At 36.6% G+C, this 25,072-nt stretch overlaps 1 pseudogene; it reads left to right on the forward strand.

The window, feature by feature from the left end:
- Positions 1-25,072, forward strand: part of LOC105235867 — a 60,662-nt pseudogene that overhangs the window by 17,273 nt on the left and 18,317 nt on the right.

Raw genomic sequence — 25,072 nt, forward strand, 5'->3', positions numbered from 1 at the left:
TCAGATATTTTTATGTATTCAAAAAAACAAGCTCTCTAAACCAGACATTATAAACTATTCCCAAGTGCAGATGTTGACACAGTCCTGGTCTATCCGCCAATCTTTATTTTTTTATCATTATTTTTTAAGACTTTATTTATTTATTTGACAGAGAGAGACAGCCAGCGAGAGAGGGAACACAAGCAGGGGGAGTGGGAGAGGAAGAAGCAGGCTCCCAGTGGAGGAGCCCAATGTGGGGCTCGATCCCAGGACTCTGGGATCATGCCCTGTGCCAAAGGCAGACACTTAACGACTGAGCCACCCAGGCACCCTATCCACCAATCTTTAGTCTTACATTAACTGGTAGGCACAAAAATGGCCACTGTTACGGCTGCCCACTAATACCTACTGAGTTAATAGTTTATGATGTTATATGACCAAAGCTTTGTATTTAAAATTTGCATCCAACTTTGCAAATGCTTAGCTTGACCTGTGTCTGTGAATATGTCTAGTACAGCATTGTGCCTGGTCCGCCAAAGAATTTCCTTCATTAATTGTGAGAGTTAAGGTGTTACAAAAAAGGAGGGAGGTAGCTCTATCACTTTGTCTTGGAAAGGGCCAAAGATATGAGTGGGTATTAAATCGGGCATTTAAACAACCCAAACAAGTGTTTAAAATACCCCAAAATGTAAAAGGTTACTCTTCATGCTTTACCCACCCATTCTGTATAGTGATAGATACAACATTGGCAATACAATAAAGATAACAGGTTCAAACAATTCTATGATTGCTCTGATACTCACCTAATTTTTTTTTCTTGCAAGTAATCCTTGCTCAGTCTTTGAGATGGAAGTTTAGAAAGTGACAATTGCATTTTAAAACACACACACACACACACACACTCACACAACTTCCATCACCTCCCATGAAACCTAACAGACTATGAATAACTTAAGTATTAAAAACTTGCAAAACTGAGTTCTTACATCAAATTAGATAAAAGTTGAATTGTTTTAGACAAAGAGTTTTTCTTTCTTCTTTTTTTAAAATTCTTGACAGACCACCATTATATCAGGTGAGCATTGCAGCAAGTAATGATATTTAAAATTAAGGAAACTTTTCCATTTCACTGATGCCAATTTTAACATTTCACAATGAGTCTTTTTGGCATTCTAATTATTGTTCTAATTCTATTAATGTTTTTTGTATAGGATTATATTGGCTCCTCTTCTAATGATCACTAAAACTTCATTTGGAGTTGTATCACTTCATTAATCTTGATTACCTATAATTAATCAAAACAGTCCTTTCTTCACAGTTAGGTCTCAGAAACGTTTATCAATATGCATCTTATGAATACTTGACTGAATCTATGCTGGCATTTTAAAGAAAATCTGGAAACTCAATAAGCTTCCTTGTTGAGATAGTATAGCTTAACTGTTAAGATCTTGGCCTTTGAAGTCAGACTATTTGGATTCAAAGCCAGTTCTCCTTCATTTCAGCTGCCTGTGATGGGGCAAGTTATTTAACCTCTTTGTACCTTTTTAATGTAATCTATAAAACTAGAATCAAAGTAATAATACTTAACTCATAGAGTAATTATAAGCATTTAATAAAATAATATGTGTAAAACAGATATAAAAGCTCCTGGCACATAATAAATATTCGTCAGGTTGTATTTTTTATTATTTGAAGAACAGAAATAATTAGTAAATTGTGTTGTGCATTGGCCTTTAAAATCAGATAAGCTAGGGTTTTATTTCTTGCTGTTTTACTAAACCACATGGTTTATGTAAGTTATTTAGCTCTCTTGACTCTTCTTATAGATGTAGGTACAGATATATAGATATCATCTCCCAAGTTTGTTAGGAGGATAAAATCTTTGAAAATATGATTAATATAGTTATTAGTACTTATTTTATATTGATTGAATTTTTTAATGGGAACACATTTTAGTTTTACTCTATATCAAGCTAAATTATATAAAATGCTATCTGGAAATCATTTATAATATTTTACTTGTATATTTTCCTGTAGTATAGATAAACAGGCCTATAGCATGCCCAGTTTCCATTCATTCATTCATTCAAAAATATCTGAATGGCTAATATATACCAGGCACTGTGTTAACAACTGGTGATGAAGTATTAAAAGGCAGAGACCCCACATTCCAGGGAGCTCTATGACCAATAAGCAAGGCAAAAAATAACAGGCAATGAGGAAACTGTCTATGTACTATGTATACACTAGAGGCATTTGTAGAGGGCACTGGAAGAGTAGAGGAAGAGCAAGAAAAGCTCGCTATACATGTGGAATCTAAGCTGATTCTTGAAAAAGTAGATGTTAGCCATAGAACATAGAGAGGAAGAACATTCTAGTTAGAGAGAACATCTTATGAAAAAGAGCTTGGGAATCATTTTCTTAAGCCTGCAGGTATGGTGCAAGGAGAACAGATTAAGTTGAAGAGTTGGCTACTGGAAGCACACAGGAAATGGGGATCCTGAGAAAAATTCATCCAGGGGACTTACATGAGTTGATTTGAGTTTAAGAAAGATTACTCAGGCAAAAGTAGAAAATGGCCACAACAACAACAAAAAAAATGGAGACAGAAAGCTTAGGAGCAAATAGTTGAGCTCAAATTAAAGGTATTTATTTATGACTAATATTTATATTTGCATTAATGTATTTACTATAACTTAAAATTGGAGATACATCTAAGTAAGTTGTGTCACATGCTGCTTATCATAAGCTTTCTTCAGTGTTGACAAAGTCTCTTCAAAACATTTTTTAAAACTCATTTTGTTCTGTCAGAATCTAGGGAGTACTAGACTGGCTGCTGTGACCCACACAGTTGGTTATGATGCAACAGAATCCCTAACTCTGAAGGACCTAGACATGGTTGTTGCCCTCAAGGCATTCACAGTCTAGAGGAAAAGATAAACTAGTCAATAATACATTATGTTTCAGTGTTCTGAATGCTCTGTGGTGGCAGGAGGTGATATGTAAACACATGAGAGGATGGCCGTAGCCACTGGTTTCAGAGAAGACTTTGGGCAGGAATGATGTTTCATAGACAACCAAAGAGGACCTATCCTGAGGAGTCCACACAAAAGTGTTGCAGGCAAACTTAACATGTGAAAGTTCAAAGGACAGAGCGGATTTGGCTCCTTTGAAGAAAGGGAGAGTTCAGCATGCCAGGATGGCAATGCACAAAAGTCAGGGATGGAGAGGAAAGTAGGAGCTATAGCACCAAGGGCCCACACATTATGTTAAAGAATGTGGACAAGGATAGATTTTGAATTTTAATAACATCATCCTGGCCACCTTACAAAGAAAGGAGATGTTGAGCCTCTGGGTATGCCCAGCATCTAAGCTCAAATCTAGATTACTGGACGAGACTACGATACCTGAGAGCTAGAGATGATATGTTTTCTTTAACACTATCAAAAGCCAGCATAGTGGCTGCCAATAGGAAGCACTGGATGCAGACGTTCAAATGACTGAATGGACGACTGGAAATTAAATGCCCAGTGGGAAGTTCATTTTCCATAATTTAACTCTCTATTCCTGGAGAGTTCTTTGTAATCTCTCTTACTTGAAATAATGATGAAGTGAACATCCCTATGTTTAAATTTTGAAGTACATCTATGTTTACTTATTTAAAATACAATCTTAGCAACGGAATTACTGTGTAAGAGTAGGAATATATTTAAGGCTCACAATACACTGATCTGGAAGGATATTCCAAATATGCTCTCACAAGCAAATATTTGAAAGTGCCTGTTTCCTTGCATCTTCAGCACAATTGGATTATACATAAGTTTGATAAGGATTTGCAATTACTGCATGAAATACTAGGGGAGGAGCTAGTGTCTCTATTATCTACTTAGATTTCTTTTGTTAAATCCTTGAAATCATGTCTTCTTCCCAGTACCCAAAGGGCTTATTGATTTCCCTTTTCCTTTTAATTTGTAATGAAAATAGTTAGGCCATGAATTTACCTTTGATTTGATTTGATTTTGGCTAAATCTTAAAGTTAATTTACTGTTTAATTTTTTAAATTTTCTTCCACAAAGATGTGTAGTGCTGGATTTGGTGTTTAGAGTAAAATTAGCATATCATTTCCTCAGGGCAGTGTATTATTACTGAATTGTAAGCACTTTATATAAATTAATATCATCATTCTCTTTGTCTTATAGATTTCAAATATGTTTGCTGTTTGACATCTGCCATTACTTTTATTCATAGAAACTTCTGACATTCATTTTTGCTTTAAAACTTCATTCCTCCTACGTTCCATAGCTTCTATAGTTCTTCCGACTTCATGACATTAATGTGCCATGTATCACATTTCATTTTTAATTAGTAATAATTAAGCTATGGCTCTCCTACGAGTCAACTTTGGCTAAAACTTTAGGTTAATTTACTGTTTTTTAAAAAAAACTGTCATTATATTCCCAAAATATATGTAGTGTCATGGTTAAGAGCTAGAGTTAAATAAGCCCAAGATTTCAAACTCTGGTCTCTCGATAGCACGGTGATATTTGGAAAGTTCCTTAATCCTTCTATACCTTCATTTTCTTATCAAAAAATTTCTAATAGTATCTACACTTCACAGAATTTACAAATGTCTATGAAGGACCTGCCATGTCAAGGAACTGATCTAGATCTTTGGAGTATGGTGACAAAGGAACAAGACAACATCCCTGCCATCACAGACCTTACATTCTAGTGGAGAATGGACAGTAAACAAATGAACACATAAATAAGTCATATGTCAGGGAAGGAATTAGTGTTTGGAAGAAGAATAAATCTGAGCTGCTATTTTAAATAAACTGGTGTGAAGTTATAATATGTCATATATCTAAAATACTTTCTCCAGGACCTGGAATAACAAGTGTTAGCAATTATTAATTACAATCTAACTTTCCTCTTACCTCCTAAGTTATTCATAGGAGCATTTTGTGGGTGTGTTTAACTTCAAGTGACTTGAATTATATTTACAGTTTATTTTTTATTTGTTTATTTATTTGCTTCTTTTAAGCAGAGACTATGGCCCATTTATTTTGAGCCACTTATTTTCTGCATTTTGAACTTTTTGAGTATTTATTGTGGTCTAACACAGAAATTATTTTTAAAAGTAGATTAGAGGCTATAAAGTTTCTATTTTCTGTTTAAGATGTTCAATTAGATATCTATATATTTATTTTTAATCTGTAAAATTACCTTCATTAATTATATTATCTAGATCATTATCTTTTATTTTCCTTTTTTTGGTCTATAAAGGACTTACAGAAATAAGCTATTGCCAACTTCTCTTTATTTATCTAATAGTTTTGGATTTACACATTTTGATATAATGATATTTAGGACATAAATCTTCATGACTCATATCTTTACTGTGGATTGTATCATTTATCAGAATAAAATGACATTCTATGCACTATACTGTCTTTTGTTTGGGGTTTGACATCCAGTGAGAATCCCTTCATAAAGTTTTTGCTGTTGAGTATATACTAGGCTGTTACTGAAGAAATGAACAATTCTCCTTTTTCTTTAACTTTTAAGATCTCTCTTTCCTTTTTTGATTTTGCCTAATATTAGTTTCTGCTCTTGTCTTTTGAGTGTCATGATGCTGTAAGTGCATCTCTTTTAAGGAACATCGTTTTACTTAGTTGTTTTTACTGTAATTGAGAACATTTTTTTTTAATGTGGCGTTAACTTATTTTCATTTATTGTTACAATTGATAAATTTGGTTTTTATTCATCCATCTTGTTCTATGTTTGCAGATTTAATGGAAATTTTTTTGTACCATATTGATTCTGTTTACTTTCTCTTTGTGAATTGGGATGTATTCAATTGTTTTTAAATTCAACTGGAGCTTAACTTTTTTTTTCATCTTGCTTACTTTTAAGTAAGAACACATGCACAAGCATGTATGCATGCACACACACAGACACACAACTCACACTTTTCTTTAATCACTTTTCATGAAATAATCCCTATTCTTTACTGCTCAGACTCTTCTTATTCCCTCTGCTCCAGTAATAACCTAATCTCAGCAGCATCCTTTCATCCAGTGTGTGCTAAATGCAGGAAGGCATTCTAGCTTAGTCTAATAGATACCATCATAATGACCTTTTCTCTATAACAAATTTGCTTCTATGTCTCAGATGCCTGCTAATACAAGAAATTTGCTTATCTGTTGGAAATGTAGTAACTTGGTGCAAACATTCAATAACAGTGATTATTAGGCCACACACACATACCAAAGACTATGAATGCAAGAAATATACAGATAGTATTTACTGCATAAGGATATGAGCACAAAGTGATACCAATAATTTTTTTTTAGCTGCCCCATGATATAGCTCCCGGGAATCTCTATATCACCTGGAAATGCTAATGGTGGACTCAGCTCAAAAACTGCACAAAAAGGTAAATCTTATTGAATCAATAATTTTGATAGAATGTATTAACTCATAGACCTCTTCCCAATAATTAATTTTATGCCCGGCTATCTATAATCCAACTTATTAGCAACTTCTACCTGATACAACTAACAGAAAATAGCTGAAGTCATATTTGCACATATACAAATCATAAATCTACTCTTTTTGGGCCTTTTAAAAAATCAGTATTTTGGCATCTCACAGTTAAATTCTAGGTAAATACAATCTAAATCCAAGTCAGTAAGACAGACATAACATAATGATCTGAGCCAGATCACAAGAAATCTACCTCCAGGTTGACAATAATCTATTAATCAGCAGGCTTGAGATAATACAGTTGTACACTATAGTTTTGAATTTACCCAATTATGGTCAGGAGTAGTTAGGGATCACTAAGAGTTGAAAGTCTACTTATTCTATGATTACCCTATAGTTTTTATCCAACTCTTTATCTGGATAGCAAATTTCATCATATTTAGTGTGGTGTTCAGAGAGAATACTTTTCCTATCATGTGTACTGTGGTATTTCTAGCATTTTCATGGAATGAATACCCTAGATTCCTTCTTAGAGAAAAATAAATAAAACACATTGGTCTGAGTGTGACAAGGGTTAAGGACTTTCAAATGAAGAGAGGTTAACCCCTAACTTCTAAAGCAATGCCCAAATGGGAGCTGTGGGGCTCTGAAATAAGATGGAGCTAAGGATGACAAAGGTTAATTTTGTAAGGAAAAGACGACTTTTCCCTCATTTGATATTTATCATTGAATCAGGTACTGGGGATAGGTTTTAATATGCCCTGTAATAAAAGAGATAAAAATCTAAGAAAGTAAGTTCAATTTTAAAAATTGTGATTCTGTTTGTTTTCTGTACTTATGGGTCTGTTTCTAGTTTTTGTTTGCTTATTCATCTGTTTTGTTTTTTAGATTCCACATAAAAATGAAATCATATGGTATTGGTCTTTCTATCTGACTTATCTCACTCAGCATAATACCTTCTGGGTCCATCCAAGCTGTCACAAATGGCAAGATTTCATTCTTTCTTATGGCTGAGTAATATTCCATTGTATATACATACCATAACTTTTTAAACCATTCATCTATTGATGGATACTTGGTTTCCAGAGGGGAGGAAGGTGGGGAGATGAGTGGGTGAAAGGGAGTGGGAGATACAGACTTCCAGCTATGGAATGAATAAGTCACAGGGATAAAAGGCACAGCACAGGGAATACAGTCAACGGTATTGTAATAGTGCTGTATGATAACAGATGGTAGCTACACTTATGCTGAGCACAACATAACACACTATGTTGCATACCTGGAACTAATGTAACATTGTGTGTCAACTATACTATAAAAAAATTGTAACTCTGGAAGTACTTAACTACTGCCCTGGTCCTCCTTTCTGACAGACTAAGGAGGACTCTTTTTAAGGGGTCTCTTCTATCTCAATATGACAATAGACCATATTAATGGAGAGAGGAGGACCGATGGCTTCAGGAGATCTGTAATAGCCAAAAAGAGGAGTCTGTGGGTATCCTGGGACATAAGGTTGCCATGTAAAATATAGGACACTAGGTTAAATTTGAATTTCAGATAACAAATAATTATTAGTATAAGTATGTTCTGCGCAATTCATAGCTCATCTGAGATAAAATTTAACTGGAAATCCTGTGTTTTTTATTTGCTAAATCTGGAAACTCTAGTCAGAAAGTTTTCAGAGAAACAGAAACCTCAAATAGCTTGGAGTCCTCATTATTCTTCCAAATAAAAAAATATTTTCATTACCTTATATATTTCCAACCATATATCTTAACTATCATTTTACAGTTTGTTTTGGAAAAGCAAGTTTTTCCCCCCAATTGATAAAATGTTTTTAAGTGTTTCTGAAATTCCCTTTTATTATTCTGGATTATTACTTATTCTCTCATCAATATCTTAATATAAGCACCACTGCCAGAACTAAAATCCACTGAGTTCTCACAGATATCAAATGCAAGCTCCTTTAAAAGATATTATGTATAAAGGAAGAAAACACTGGCTAGTAAATGACCAAATATGTAAGGGAAGACAGGAAGAAGGAAAAAAATCTGGTAATTTAAAAAAAAAAGAAAGGAAACAATAAGTATTTATTTTTTTTTTTTAAAGATTTTATTTATTTATTCGACAGAGATAGAGACAGCCAGCGAGAGAGGGAACACAAGTAGGGGGAGTGGGAGAGGAAGAAGCAGGCTCATAGCAGAGGAGCCTGATGTGGGGCTCGATCCCAGAACGCCGGGATCACGCCCTGAGCCGAAGGCAGACGCTTAACCGCTGTGCCACCCAGGCGCCCCAACAATAAGTATTTAAATCTGATCATTATAGTGTTTAGTTTCTCTTGTAAGTAAATTAAAATTGAGTAAACTCACTACATTTGCATATTTAGCTTAATCTAAGGATTTTCATGGCTTCTTTCTAATTCTGACAGAGCCTCATTCCCTTGTGTATTTCTCAAGCTTTAAGATGAATGTACCCGTTTATCTTGTCACTTCGACAATTTCAATTGAAAGGCCTTTTAACTGATGTCAGTAAGAAAACTGCTATTTGTAAAAGGAATTTGAGTGATGCAGTTTGGAAGTTAGAGATATATTTCTCCTACCCACTCTTTCCCCAAAAGGAAAATAGTAGCCTCCATTTTGGGAAAAGAAAGAGCAAACAGCTCCAAGGTTCATAATGCAAATTTGAATGTTGGGCTCAAATCTGTGCGGGTGCGCGTGCGCGTGCTGAGAATTGAAGCACGGACCACAGTATTAGACTTAAGATTGCATGAACATAAAAAATCTCTCATGAAATATTCCCAAGGCAGAAGTGATAGGTTCCTTTTTAAGTCCCCATACAGCAGCTCCTTAAGCAGTAATTATGAAAGGAAGTGAAATGTCTAGATAGGGTCTCCTAAACTCCAGCCAGCCAATTGACTTCCAGCCCTCACACTGCAGATTTGATCTCAGGATGCTTGTGCTGTGTTGTGCTCCTGGCAACTCAAGCCCACCTATTGTTTCGAAGAGCATCTAGGGAGGGTAAGGCCAGCTGGTTTGCCAGCTGCCGCTCCTCCTGGGAAATGGAGGGAGACTTCCTCGTTCCCCTGAACTACTACCATTTCTCGTTATTAGCATACACAGGAGAGAGTCTCCAAAATTCCAAGCTTGTCTCTTGGCAAGGCTGTCCACAATTCAGTGCTTCCAGGTTTGATTCTTTTTAGAGAACATAGGGATTGCCAACACAATTGGAGGCCAATTGACTCTTGCCTATGAAATTAGAAGTGTCCAGCGTGCTTAGGGTCATATTCACATGGGCAGAAACATACTGTGAATTCAGGGCTTTGGAGCAGAATGTAGCTGTGCTATGAATCCTGTTCATTGTCGTTGTTTTTTTAGGTTAATTCACCTATTGTTCTATGGTCCCATTCTAGTACCATGATGCTGAAAGGGTTGTTGAGACCTCCATCTGCTTGATCTTAAGCAACATCAATTTACTTTTCAGAACTGTTGCTTTCTTCATTGTAAGATAAAGAGGAAAGAGTTGATTAGATGATCTTTAATGACCTTTCACTACTCTCTTAGCAAGGTGATGCTGTACAAAGAGAACCGTTGCCCAGATTTTGTTCACTCCATTAGTTTGACCGAAGTAACTTCTCAGGTCCTTGGGTCCGGTCTCCTATTATATGGGACACCTATGCTTACTGAGCCAGCAAAATTCACGTGTACGGATATCGTGATTTTTTTTCAGAAACTGTGAGCAGGCCTTAAAAAGAAAGGTCTTAACAGAAAGAAGGTTTGAGGTATTAGAATAATGAATAATTCACCACAGTACTTAGCTTCCAGAAAAGGACAGTTGAGGGCTAAGGAGAAAATTGGAGTTGCTCTCGTCTCTATAATTGACAAGTGCACCTTGGAACAAACATAAGTATCTTTTCTATTATCCAGGTCCTGAATTTACTTCTGGGCACACAACAAAAACACTACCTCAGCCTCTGGATCCTTGCCGTATAGAGCAGGAGCCCCAGGGGAACAGATACGCCATCCTTTCCAGTGTCAACCAGCAAGGCCCAAGCACGTTCGTTACTGGCAGGAGCCTGGAGATACTTCAGGAAGAGAAGTTTCCTTGGGAAGCCCAAATGGGCTGCCTAGGTTGGTGCGATAAGGGAATCCTGAGAGACCCCACAGTGCCTAATCACTACACTTTCCCTATCTGAAGTAAAACAAACTAGGCAGCAGCTGCCTCTGATCACCCTCAAAGGGGCAGTGGCTGCAGCTGGTTTCTCTCCCACAGGGCTCCACAGTTACACGGTACCCACTGGCATCTCGTCAGCTGGCAGATCTGAGATCTCCTGAAAATCCTATTTTCTGTGCTCCGAATATTTGCTGCTGTTTATAATTATCCAGTGACCAGTGGAAGGAACAGCCAGGAAGTAGATGTGGTTCAGTAAACCCTCTACAAGCATGAGCTCCCCTCAAGTGAAATGTGGCTTATGTGGGTAATAGGATGACTTAATGTAAAGTTGAGGTAGCTGGACTACCTATTGAGAAATTGCCTTATGCTGTCTTTTACCATGCCAGCAGAAAACACCACAACAAACACGGAAACGTTTTTCTTTTCCTACCAAAGGGAAGTCAAGCTTCTTTGCTCCTATGATCTGGGTGGGAGAGCTATAATCAGCCTTGTGTTTCCAGACAAAAGAGAAGTTGCTAAGTAAATCTGAGTTACGGATGATGATAAATAGGCTTTTTTGTATTGATGGTGTAGGGTCAGAGTTCACAAACTCAAAGCCTTTCCAGGAAGAGGCAGACCACAGAAATGACCAACTCTGACCCCACAAGATAAATTCAAGCTGACCCCTGGCTTTTCAGGAGACAGTAGGAAGTGGTAAAAACTGGGCAAACTAGCAAGTTCATGTCCTGCCTAAAGAAGGAAGATGCCATTCAGTTCCAGCAGGCTGCTGTGTTTGGGAACAGAGACCCCTCTTCTGGATTAAGGAGCAACAGCACCTATGGACATAAAGGGCACAGCTTTCCTCCTCTCCTGTTTGGAACTAAAGAGCCCTCCTAGGATTCTTCTATGATAGAAGTAATGCATAGAAAATCTCTGTAAAATAAGTGATGTTACATGGTTCTACCACTTTGAGACAAATGAGGACTAGACGAGAAACTAATTCATTACATCCAATAAATTCTAGTGGTCTGCATGAGAATTTTGGGGAACACTATTATAGTGAATTTTCAACAATGGAAATTACCATTCTAGGATACTTAAATGATATGAGTTTTAAGTTGGTTCTATTGAAGAAAATTATGAAAAGAGCAATTGGGGAAATGGGTACAGAAAAAGGAGATAAAATGGGTGGTAGAAAAAGAATAAAATGTTCTGCAATGCTATTTTACAAAAAGTAGAAGATAGGAGAAAGCAAATCACTATGTCAGGTCTGTATTATAATGGTTTGTAAGGAGGGAGCGAGCTAAGGAATGTGTAAGAAGTTGGTATGGATAGATGCTTAGTGAAAAGGACATAGGAGTCAAAAGCTCCAAATCACACAATCAGGTGGATCTTGAGCATTGGTTGGAGAACTACATGAATGGGAAAAAGTCTTGCTTATTAAAAATAAATATATGAATTAAATAAATACATGAATTAAACAGTTCATAGTGATTTAAGAGTTTCTAATGTCATTAACTTTTAGAGAATTATTTTTATTGATTTTTTTTATATCAGCAGCTGTGGCAAACCACAGAAACCAAGCTATATTAATTTTATTAGAAGATAATTTATTTTAAGGATATTGGATAGCTCACAAATCATCAGGAATGCTAAAGAGCCAAATTCAGAAAAAGTATAGGTAATAAGGGGAGGTAAGAAGCAGGCAAGATCCTACCATAGCAACACCACCCCTGGATACCACTGCCCATGAATAGTCACTCCTGGGATATAAGGCTTATGACTCCATAGCAATCTCCACACATAATCTCTTGGCGTATCTTAACTTGGTTTCACCTCCTCAAGATGTGGAAGTGTTGGGAGCAACATCCAATTGGCCAAATTTAGGGTGAGTTCTACATCTTCGCAGCCTTCCACCTGTGGATTCCATAATGGAAGGCCTACTTCTCATAAGATTCCACCAATATATGAAGGTTGTTCCAAAATGAGCACACAAGAAATGACAAATGCTTTTTATATTTATTAACTCATACTTAGATTATATAGTACCTAGTAATCTCTTTCTTGCAAAAAGAGTTCATATAAAACTTATTTTATTAGTCATAAGTTCTTGTATCAAGAGGGCTTTATATTACGTAAGGCACATGACAAGGGAAAGATTATCATGTAATTGTGGAAATCCAGGTGAAACCTGTAAAAACGTAGTAAAGCTGTTGGGTGCCTACTGACGGCTCGTTCTATCTAGGCAAAGTCAATACCAGCATTAATGAGTCTAAATTACTGAGCAACACTGTGGCAATGAAAAGTAGAGGAGGGGAGAAGTTGAAAGAGAGAGATAAAGAGATAAAGATAAAGAGAAACAGGTACATAATAGACCTTATCTCTATCTAAAAAATAAACAGAATGAAATGACTTAAGAACACTCATAATATATATGCCTGCAATTGAGCACATAAATCATGAGTTGTGTAGACTGTGCATTCATCAGAGTCACTACTGACATTCCAGTAAGGAATGTGTCTAAATGGGGTAACTTGTGATCTAGCTCATAAGAAAAAAAAAACAATCTACAAATCCATTCTTATCAAGTCAGTCATTTATTCATTCACTACTTCAACAGATATACATGGGTACTTACTATGAAAAGAAGTTCAACTGAGAAAAAAAATAGCATTGATGAGCATAATCAGGATAAGTAAACAGCAAAGACAGATAATTTAGGGATGAAAAATTATGTATTAAAATATTTTAAACTAGTCTCATGCTTCAGAGAAATTCAAGAAGCAACAGTGAATGGATAAGCTAATCCTAAAATCCTCACGGAAATTCAAGGGATTATGAAAATAATCCTGAAAGAAAAGAAAAAAATCGGAGGACTTCCCAATTTCAGAAATTACTTCAAAGGTATAGTAATCAAGAGAGTATAGTACTGGCACATGATAGACATATAGACCACTAGAATAAAACTGAGAGTCCAGAAATAAACCCATGCATACATGATCAATTGATTTTCAATGAGGGTACCAAAACAACTGACTGGGGGAAATAGTCCTTTCAATAAATGGAAGCTAGAAAAACGAGATGTCCACATGCAAAAGAATGAATTTGAGCACTATAAAACTATAAAACTCTTCAAAGAAAACAAGTGTAAATCTACACAACCTTGGATTAGACCAATTTCTTACATATAACACTAAAGGCACAAGCAACAGAAGACAAAATAGATAAATTGCTCTTAATCAAAATTTTAAAATTTTGTGCATCTAAGGACACCATAAACAAAGTGAAAAGACAACCCACAGAATGTTAAAGCATATATTAGATAAACATCTAGTATCCAGAATATATAAAGAACTCTTACAACCCAATAACAAAAAGACAACCCAATTGAAAAGGGGGCAAAAGATTGAAATAGACATTTCTCCAAGGAAGATATACAAACGGCTATTAAGCACATAAAAAGAAACTCAATATCGTGAGTCATTAGGAAAATGCAAATCAAAAACACAATGAAATGCTACTTCACACCCACTAAGATGGTCAGAATTAAAACAAATAAGCAAACAAAAACAGCAAACAACAAGTGGTGAGGAGGGTGTAGAGAAATTGGAATCTTCCTATACTGCTGATGGGAATGTAAAATGATTCAGACACCATGGAAAATAGTTTGGCAGCTTGTCCACAAGTTTAAAGTACCATATGACCCAGCAATCCCACTCCTAAATTTATGCCCAAGAGAACTGAAAATATACATTCACACAAAAATCTGTATAGAAATGTTCACACTAGCTTTATTTATAATAGCCCTAAATTGGAAAGAACTCGAATGTCCACCAACTGAGGAATGGATAAACAAAATGTGGTATATCCAGGTAATGGAATATTCAGCCATAAAAAGGACTGAAGTATTATCACATGCCACAGCATGGATGAACCTTGAAAACATTATTTAGATGGAAGAAACCAGACACAAAAGGTGTATTATACAATTTCATTCGTGTGAAATGGCTAGATTAAGTAAATCCACGTAGAAGGTAGATTATTGGTTTTCAGGAACTAGGAAAGTGGGGATGTTCCTGGGACTGACTGCTAAATAGCATAGGCTTTCCTTTTTTGGGTAATGGAGAGGTCCTAGAATTAGATATCGGTGATGCTTGTGCAACATAGTATATATAGAGAAAAGCAACCCATCGAATTGTACAATTTCAAAATGGTGGATTTTATATTATGTAAACTAAATATCAATTTAAAATAAAAAAAGAAGCAACTGTAACCATAAAAGAATATGGTGCTATGAAAACAGTACTCAGAAAGTAAGAATCTGTTCTTAGAAATTAAAAACACTGATGAAAGAAAACAAAAAAAATCAATAGATTGGCAAATTAATAAATTGGACCTAACTTAAGATCTATTTATTGACAAATGATAATATATATAGCAAAAGAAATGAATGGAAAAATGTGGAAGTACATTTAAAGGATATGAACAGGGCGCCGGGATGGCTCAGTTGGTTAAGCGTCTGCCCTCGGCTTAGGTCATGATCCCAGCATTCCAGGATCGAGTCTCACATTGGGCTCCCTGCTCCACAGGGAGTCTCCTTCTCCCTCTGCCCCTCGCCCTACTCGTTCTCTCAATCTCTCTCTCTCTCTAAAATAAATAAAATCTTAAAAAAATAAATAAAAGATATGCAGGTAGTTCCAAAGAGCACCACTGATCAAACATACTGTTTTTCAAACTGTAGGTTTAACCCCTTAATGGGTCATGATATCAAATTAGTGCTCTACAAGTAACATTTTTTGAAAATGAAATGAGATCACAATGTATCATATATAGTAATGTAATGTGCATATTGAATAGCATGTAAATATAGTTCTTATTTTAGATAGTGGCCAAAAGTTTGATAGTCAATGATGACATAGTAAAGTATCAATCAGGTAGAAACAGTGACAATGTAGGAGCCAGTGCAAAGAAACAAGAAAAGATAATTTCCTCTTCTTGGAGAGAGGCACAAAATCTTTTAGATGGAAGGACCAATCAAATATATGCAGAACAAATAAAAGCACCTACATCCAGGTGAAACTGCATAATTTCAGGGATAATTTTATATGTTCAACACCTAAGAGGGCACACAACAACACTGTGCTATCCTTGACCTTCTCAAGGAGAAAAGAATCTAAGCCAACGCTTTATGCCTAGAAAAATAGCAAGCAAGTGAAAGAGAAAAATGAGGGCACTTGGTGACAAGCAAGAACTTAGTTTACAATCCACACAGTCTTTATGAATAAAAGAAATTACTCAAGAAGTTACTCCAGCAACAACAACAAAAAGAATACAAAGAGGATGACCTAGGATATACACTCAAGTATGACCTGGAAGAAAGAAAGAAAGCTTAGAAGCACTGAATAAAGAATCCATTAAAATAAGATGCTGGGGGCGCCTGGGTGGCACAGCGGTTAAGCGTCTGCCTTCGACTCAGGGCGTGATCCCGGCGTTATGGGATCGAGCCCCACATCAGGCTCCTCCGCTATGAGCCTGCTTCTTCCTCTTCCACTCCCCCTGCTTGTGTTCCCTCTCTCGATGGCTGTCTCTATCTCTGTCAAATAAATAAATAAAATCTTTAAAAAAAAAAAATAAGATGCTGAAAGAATTCCTCTACCACAGAGTTGAAATGCGACTGGGGTAGCAATTCCTTCTCTGAATTAAACACACTTCTTAATTTTACAGTGAATAATATGTATACAACTATAATATTGTGAATTATGTGGCAATTCCAATTTTTAGAAATCAACCGATGAACTCTGAAAGGTATATGGGTATAAAACAGATAAATATTAAGGATCTTAACCAAAAATGGTTAACATGAATGACCAAAAAGTGACCCTGAAGATAAGAATGATGGAAAGAAGGGTAAATGCTCTAATTTTCCATTTTATTTTATTTTTATTTTTTTTAAAGATTTTGTTTATTTATTCGACAGAGATGGAGACAGCCAGTGAGAGAGGGAACACAAGCAGGGGGAGTGGGAGAGGAAGAAGCAGGCTCACAGCAGAAGAGCCTGACGTGGGGCTCGATCCCATAATGCTGGGATCACACCCTGAGCCGAAGGCAGACGCTTAACCGCTGTGCCACCCAGGCGCCCCTAATTCTCCATTTTAATATCAGGAAATAAATACAAATTGTCTAAAGTCAATAAATCAAAAAAAAATAGAAGTTCAACTCATAATTACAAGTTAAGCTCATACTACTCAATGACTAGATAAACTAAACATAATAAGATGGCCAAAAATAAGTAGAGAGAATATAAATACTTTAGAAACCTTTGCTCAGGTGTCCACTCCTCCGATAGCCCACATAAGGAGGGATAGGGCTTGTCTTTGTGATTTTTGTGCAATTCTCCCAAAGGAGTATGTGGTATATTAATTGGATTGATGGCCCAATTAATGGGACTTCCTGCATCCTTTGAGCCCTGTAAATTTGTAGTCCTCTCCCACTCTGACTCTGGGCTTAGACATTAGACTGGTTTCTTAGCAAAGCTGATGCAAGCAGAGGCTTGAAAATGCATTTTGCTTTCCCTTTCTCCTCTTGCTTCTAATTGTCATGAGAACATGCTCTGGCTAGCCTGATTCTGCTGGATAAAATATATATCAGCAATTCCAACCTACCACCTCAGGGTTCTTTCCTATTTTCTCTTTTTTCCATTTGTATAGATTCCTTCTCTGCAGTGTGATTAATTCCACTGTATGTATCTCCAGACCACACTGGATACCTCTGCAGCCCTTAGTCCTGTGGCCCCTGAGTACAACCCCCACCTCAGTTCCCAGCACTGCTGCTTGCTTTGCCCCTGGCCCTATCACTAGCTCCCTAGGTATGACTGACCTCCTCAGCCCCCATATCCCACCTGCCACCTCCTCAGGCCACACTGCTGCCTCCTCAGGAAGAGAAAGAATTGAAAGGAGAGAGAAAGAATAAGAGAAACCCCAAGAAACTTTCTATTAAAAAGAATTTATTTAGTAAAATTGTAAGTTAGAAAAGGCCTCATTTCCCTTTCCCATTTATTGGAGATAACAGAAGAGGGGAAGGATTTCTTAAATCTTATAATCAAATTCTATTTTGGAAGTCTCATTATTGGTGATACTCTTTTATAGGGATATCTTCTCCATAATATGCATAAAAGCTGAATTCCAGTATTAAATGAAATATTCAGCAATGATACAATGAAACATAACTGTTTGTCTAATGCCTACCATATTTTGAAGATACAAAAAGAATTTGTCAATAAAATATCATTCCACAAACATCAGATAGGCATAGTTTACACTTTTTGACAATGTCAGTTATTGGCACGACTACTGAGACTCATATCATGCTGGCAGAGAATATATTGGTGCATTTTGGAGAACATTTTAAAATTATCTACCACATTTAAAAATGACCATGTTCTTTGACTCTGCACTTTTACTTTGAGGTGAATTTCCTGAGAAAATTTGCAGTTGTTCACCAGGAGACATGACAAACAAGTTCATCACAACCTTGATAGAGAAACTTTGGGAATGACCTAAATGTCCATCAGCAGGCCAATAAATACAGACAGTGTACTTATCAAATTTCATACACTCATTGGTGAAAATGAACTAGAACTACTGATAGCAACATAGCCCAACATTTAAAACATAAATATGCAGAAAAACAAAAAAAGAATGAAAAGAATACTGTAGTATGTTATAGACACTATGGTAAATCCTTTGAAGTTTAGAAATAAATAATACTGCATATCATTTAAGACAGACTCACCTGTAATAATAATATAAAAACTTGGATGAGGATAATAAACACCAAATTCAATATGATGCCTATATTTGAGTAGAGATAAGTCTTCAACTGTATCTGATTTTATAAGTTAAAAAATGTTAAGAGAGATGGCTAGAAATTGAGAATGTTATGTAGTAAGTACATTAGTATTTAAATTTTCCATAAAACTTTCTGTATGTTTATAGTAATTATAACAAATTCTCTCTCACACACATGCATGTGTGAGCACATGCACACACACACACAAACACCCTTCAAGGAGGTTCAGACTCTTTGGGATGGTAGAATTTTGAGGAAGAATGCCTATAAACAAATAATATTCTTTCTGCAGCCCACACAAAATGGATATGGTCTCCTCTCTGATAAGGTTAGCAGTGTATCAGGAGAGGCAGATATTTAGCAAATAGACATAAATAAATACATAATTAGCACCTCTGGTAAGTGCTATGAACTGTGGATGACATTTATTGAAGATAGGGAGGCTGAGGGAGTGGTTTAGTCAGGGATGTCTTCTCAGAGATAAAATATTTAAGCTGAGGCCTAAAGGATGAATAAGAATTAACCAAGAGAAAAGTAAAAGATTTCTTCCAGGTACAGGGAACATCATGTATAAAATTCCTGGTACTATGAACAGATTGCCGAGTTCAAGGAAGTGAAAGGATGACTGTATTGCTGAGCAGTATGGGTGAGAATGTAGAGGTCATAAGACAGGGCAGAGGCCAGGATCAGGAAAGACACTGAAGTCATTTAGCAAAGTATGTGTTATGATCTGATTTATATATTTAGAAGATTATGTTGAATGCTAGGTAGAGAACTGACTGGTAGGGACAAGACATTCAACACAACAGTCTCAAACCACCACACTCATATAGCATGGGGTGTAATTGCTCACAAATCTTCTTAGGCTAATGACCCATCTCTGGATGCATGGGACTGTAAAGGAGGAAAAAAACAAAAACAAAAAAACCTCTTCTCTACCCTGTTATGTTAAGTAACTGAGGCCTTGCAAATTAAAATGATAAAGACATAGTAACCAAATAAAAGGCATAAGTATTTTATTTGATATTCATATTTTTATATAGCACGCGGGGTGGAGTCATAGAAAAGCAGTGAAAATCTCTCAAAGGCCGTTAGGCCTGAGAGCTTATATATCATTTTAACAAAGTGTGATAAATTGTAGAGACATGATAAAACAAAGGAATAAGGGTTGAGCTTCCAGGGTGGTAAATTATGGGAAAGTAAATATATGGGGTAAACTGATGGAAGATAGGGTTATTTTAGTATGATTTGTTTATGCATATTTAAGTTGGTGTCATCTTCGATGATAAGAGTCATCTTTTTCTGGTATAAGAAAGGGGAGGAAATCACCTTCACAAGGGTAATTCATTTCCTGCTTTTAAACAGAAAGGAGGAAGGTAGAGAGGTGGGTTGTTTTTGTTTGTTTGTTTTTTTCCTCTGCTATTTCTCAGCTGCTTTCAGCTCAAAATAATGCCAAATTAGCATATTTTTGGGATGGCATACTCTGATCCCCTTCAATATACTGGTTAAACTATGGACTTTTGAGACAAAGAGAACCGAATTCAAATTTCAAATCCACCACATACCAGCTCTGTTATCATGGGCAAGGATAGTAACAGACAACATTTACTGAATTCTTATTATATACCACACACCATTCTAATAAGTTTTATATTCTTTATCTCACTGAATTCTCAGAATAACCGTACGGAGTTACACATTACATTATTTCCATCCAGTACACATGAGAAAACTGAGACTACACGGTTTATTAACTTATCCGTGCCACATAACTAAGTGGTAAAGTCAGACTTTGATCTCAGGCAATCTTGAAACCCTGTGTTCCGCTGTCACAGCATTTTCATTTCACCTACAAACTAAGGGTAAGGGACCAACTCACAGGACTAATACAAAATTAAATGGGACAACCTATGTTAAGTTGTAAATCCAAAATTAGCACAAAGTTGCTGTTTATACATTTTATTTTACTTATTTCATTTTTTAAAGATTTTATCTATTTATTTGAGAGAGGGCACATGTGTGTGAGTGGTGGGGGGAGGAGTAATAGGGAGGAAGAATCTCAAGTGGACTCCAGGCTGAGCAGAGCCCAACCAGGCTTGATCTCATGACCCTGAGATCATGACCTGAGTGGAAATCAAGAGTCAGACATTTAACCAACTGAGCCACCCAGGAGCCCCTATACATTTATTTAAAAAAATAATACAACTTTGCTTTAAGAAAGGTTTTAAAATTTCAAAGTGCTTTAGGTGCTCATGAATTTCATAGTCCAGTAAGTTAAGAGAAATTGAGAACATTAATGTCATGCACCAATGCATCATTTCCACCTGGCTAAAGTCATAACTTTTCATTGACACCGATGCTCAGAAATCAGTCATCAACAATCTTAACTGGAAAACACAGAGTAGAAGCAAGGAACTGGTAATCATTTTGGCCATCTTTAAGAGCCATAATATTAGAGCTGGAAGGAATTGGAGGAATTGTGCAGTTGACAAAATGGAGGCTTGGAAAGGTAAATACAGGGTGAGTGAATAGGTATTTTCTTAATTCAATACTGTGATTGAGAATAGATTCTTAATTCAATACTGTGATTGAGAATAGATTCAGAGACATACACACACAAATAACAAATTGATTTTCTGATGAAAAAGAGGTGGTGGAATCAACCTTTCCCAGTCAAAATACTGGCAGAACAGAGCATGGTAGCTACCCCACAGTCTCTAACTTGATATCTCTGCAGTAGAGACCACAACGAAGATATACCACTTCTAAAAAGATGCCACCTACTCTTATATGCATATAATACTTTTGAATGGTAGAGCATCTCAGAAAACATGTTGAAGCAATAAGTATCATTTCATGAGCATGAAAACATATTAAATTATGACTATATCTTTCTGTAAGGAGAAATTAAAAGTGAAATAATATAGCAGTCAGTCCAGCACAAAGAGCAGCCCTACCTCCTGGACCATCCATTCCCAATGGCCAGTCTTGGTGTCTCACAACAGTCAGATAATTTATAGAAACCCATTTTCTATTCTGCATTTTCACAAATGCTATAGTACTCCATTTACTCCATATGTAAAAAGACAAAACATATATCAGAAAGGGGGAAAAAAAAACACCTGACCCTAATTAGCAAAAGCACTATAGATTTCTAAAAAGATATGGATTTAAGTTCTGAGGCTTAGGTAGGAAATGTAATTCTCACTTCCAACCCCACCTTTCCTTCAAAGGAGGGCGGAAAAAGAGAGAACCTTACTCTTTTTTTTTTTTTTGAGATTTTGTTTATTTGTTTTAGAAAGAGAGAGACAGAACCTAATACTTTTTTTAAATTATTTATTTATTTGAGAGAGAGATCATGCATGAACAGGGGGAGGAGCAGAGGGAGATGGAGACGGAGAGGGAAAGAATATCAAGCAGGTGCCACACTCAGTGGAGCCTGGTGCAGGGCCTGATCCCAGGCCTGAGATCATGAACTGAGCCAAAACCAAGACCCACCCAGGCACCCTGAGAATCTTACTTTTATTTGCCTTAATTCTGTATTATTGTATTGCTTAGAAAGAAAAATGAAAACCAAGATGAAAGATGGAGAAGGCACCCCAAGTTTAACAAAAAAATAGCAACAGGAAAAAAAACAGTGGAAGCAAGTGGGGGACAAGGCTTTTACACCAGATAGAACTGCCTTTATGTTTCATTCTTTTTAGCTTAATCCTCTTGAGCCTCAGATACCTTGTCTGAAAAATAACATGTACTTCATGGAGGGTTTTTGTTTTTTTTGAGGATCAAATGAGAAAATGTATATAAGGTGTCAGCAGTTCCTGGCACATCATAGATGCTCAATAAATGGTATTTATTATTATATTATTAAAATTCAATGTTGAGGTCTCTAAAGACAGACAACTCTATGTTTTAGTCTTTTACTGCTACCAAACTGCATACTGCGTGGAGTAGTAATGCACTAAAGAAATGTTTAATGCTTAACAAACTGTTGAGTAATTCCACATTTTTTCAATGGTTCCCAGGCTCAGCATCCAGTGAGGGATGCATGGGGTTTAGCACTGCTTCCATGCCTGATTATGCATAGGAATATAGCCCTCCCCTAAGCCCTCAAAGAGAATGAAGGTATACTAGATTTGCTTATTGGGAAAATTTTCAATATCCATAATCCAAAAATCTCAGGAAGGATTTATCTACCAAGACTCCAGCCTGGAATTTAGCGTTTTCCCCTTTTCCTTTGTCTGAAGCGCCTTCTCCCACAACAGGTGATGCAGTTTGTGCCATGGTCATCTCCTTTTACTGTGCGAGATTGTTATTCCGAATATAAACTATGTAATCCTACTACTGTAAGCTCTTCGAAGACAAAAATGCTTCATATTTGTCTTTTTATTTCCAGCATCTAAACAAAGCCAACACATAGTAGATATTCACACGGCCGGGTCCATCTAAGATAATACATTCATAAAGTATGCCACACATCAGACAAAATACTTTACATGGTGCCTGATACAATGGGAACTCAATAAATGTCTGCCAAATGAATGAACAGGAGTTGGTTATATATAAACAGCTTTGTATTGCTGATTTTAAGTCATTAAATTCTTCCTTTCATTCATTCTTCAGTTAGCAAGAAAAACATGAATTGCAACCTCATAGAGTTCTTTTCTAGTGGAGAAGAAGGATACTAAACATAATTTTAAACATTTCTAATTTTTACCATAAGGATTTTCTGCTCTTACCTTCTAGCTGTATATTTTTGAGTCCATTCTTTATTCTTCTCCAGCTGAGTTAGTTCCGAGGGTCTTTCAAAGCTATAATCACTCTTTCTATCTCCACGATCTCCTGCGTGTAGACCTGCAGCCTCAAAGTAAGGTTTTTGGTCCCACGCATGACGTACGGAACCAGGAACTTGGGAAAGAGGAAATGTAATCTGTGTGTTAACAAGCTCTCTACTAGAACCCTGGTTCTCAAACTTACCATGCTTTCACTCACATGAAGACCTTGTTAAAACACAGGTTCCTGGGCTCCACCCTCAGAGTTTCTGATTCAGAAGGTCTGGGGTGGGACCTAAGAACCGGCATTTCTAGCAAGTTCTCAGGTGATGTTAATGCTGCTGGCCCAGGAATCGTACTCTGAGAAGCAACCATCTAGAGTTCAGACATAAATCTAGAGTTCTCAAACCTGGTCATCTATTTGAGTTCCCTGGGGATTCAATGCCTAGTCTGTACTTCAAAACAATTAAACAGAATGTCTGGATATAGATTCACATTTTCTTAAGTTTCCCAGGTGATTCCAATGTATAGCCCAAGTTTGAGAATCACTCATGACACCAAATCAATGCTTCTCAGACTTAATGTACATAGTGTTGTCTAAGGTCTGGGGCAAACCCATTGCTCATAAAATGTGGTCTCCTGAGCAGCAGTCTGAACATCTCCTGGGGCTTATAAGAAATGTAGATCTCTGGCCCCACCTCAGACCTCTGCTTTAGAATCTGCATTTTAACAAGACATTGAGGTAATTTTTAACCACGTTAGAGTTTAGACATGTATCCATGCACACACAAGAGCATGCTTCCTCCAAGTCCTCCTGTCCTTGTTCTATTATTGGCCACATTTTGACCTGAATTGTACACCATGCCATTCTCCTTTCTATCCACTCAAGGTCTTCAGACTTCTGAACAATAGAAAATGTGCAGCCCCTTTGTGGCTACATCACGGAGTGCTGTGATTTCCATAATTTTCGATGAGCAGGGCATCCCAGGGAATGAGGTACTGGGTGGATGCACCCAAAGGGAGGCAGATGTTTTTAGATGGGATGGGTATTCCTTCCTAATTCTACTAATGACTGAAGCACAAGAACCACCAGGCTCTTTATGCTTTTAGAGCAGATGGAGAAAAATTTTAAACTGCCTCTGATGAGTCAGAAATCCTAGTTCTATTCTGAGTTCTCTGACTTCGGAAAGCTTGTTTATCTCAGCTCCAGCTAGTCAAGTTGTGGAATAACTCTGCCTTTAAAAAAAGAGAAGTCATAGAAAGCAGCAGTGCCAACAGCCAACTTCACATTTCCCCTGTTACTCTGGGGGATAAAAATGGCTGGGTTGGCATCAGATCAGCCTTCAGCTTTGGAGAAGACGATGGGATGGCATGTAGAAATTCTAAGCATTCCTCTTTGGATTAATATATATATATGGAAATATAAAAAAGAGAACAGAGCGTGCAGCACACACACACAAAGGTTATAACTGTGTTGCTGAAATGACAGAGGGAGGGAGCAACTGAGGATTAATCAGAAAGCCAACCCTGGATAGCTGAAGCCCCAGTAAGAAAGGATAATAACATTTATGTGAAACTCTGCTCTTTGTCTCATTCAGTCTCACAATGTTATGAAGGTCCTAGAGTATGATTATTCCCATTTTACAGGTAGAGAAACCTGAGGCATAGAAGGTCGATATGCTAAGCAATGTTACATAGATCATAAATGTTAGAAGCTAACCATGTCTTATGGCTTTAAATTCTAAGTTTTCTTGGAAACATTTCTTATGTGCTTCAAATTTGCTAAACACTCCCCATTATTACTAGGCCTTTGATGATGTTTACTTAAAATCTTTCAC

Source organism: Ailuropoda melanoleuca, chromosome 1 (genome assembly GCF_002007445.2).
Source record: "Ailuropoda melanoleuca isolate Jingjing chromosome 1, ASM200744v2, whole genome shotgun sequence".
NCBI classification, from domain to species: Eukaryota; Metazoa; Chordata; class Mammalia; order Carnivora; family Ursidae; genus Ailuropoda; species Ailuropoda melanoleuca.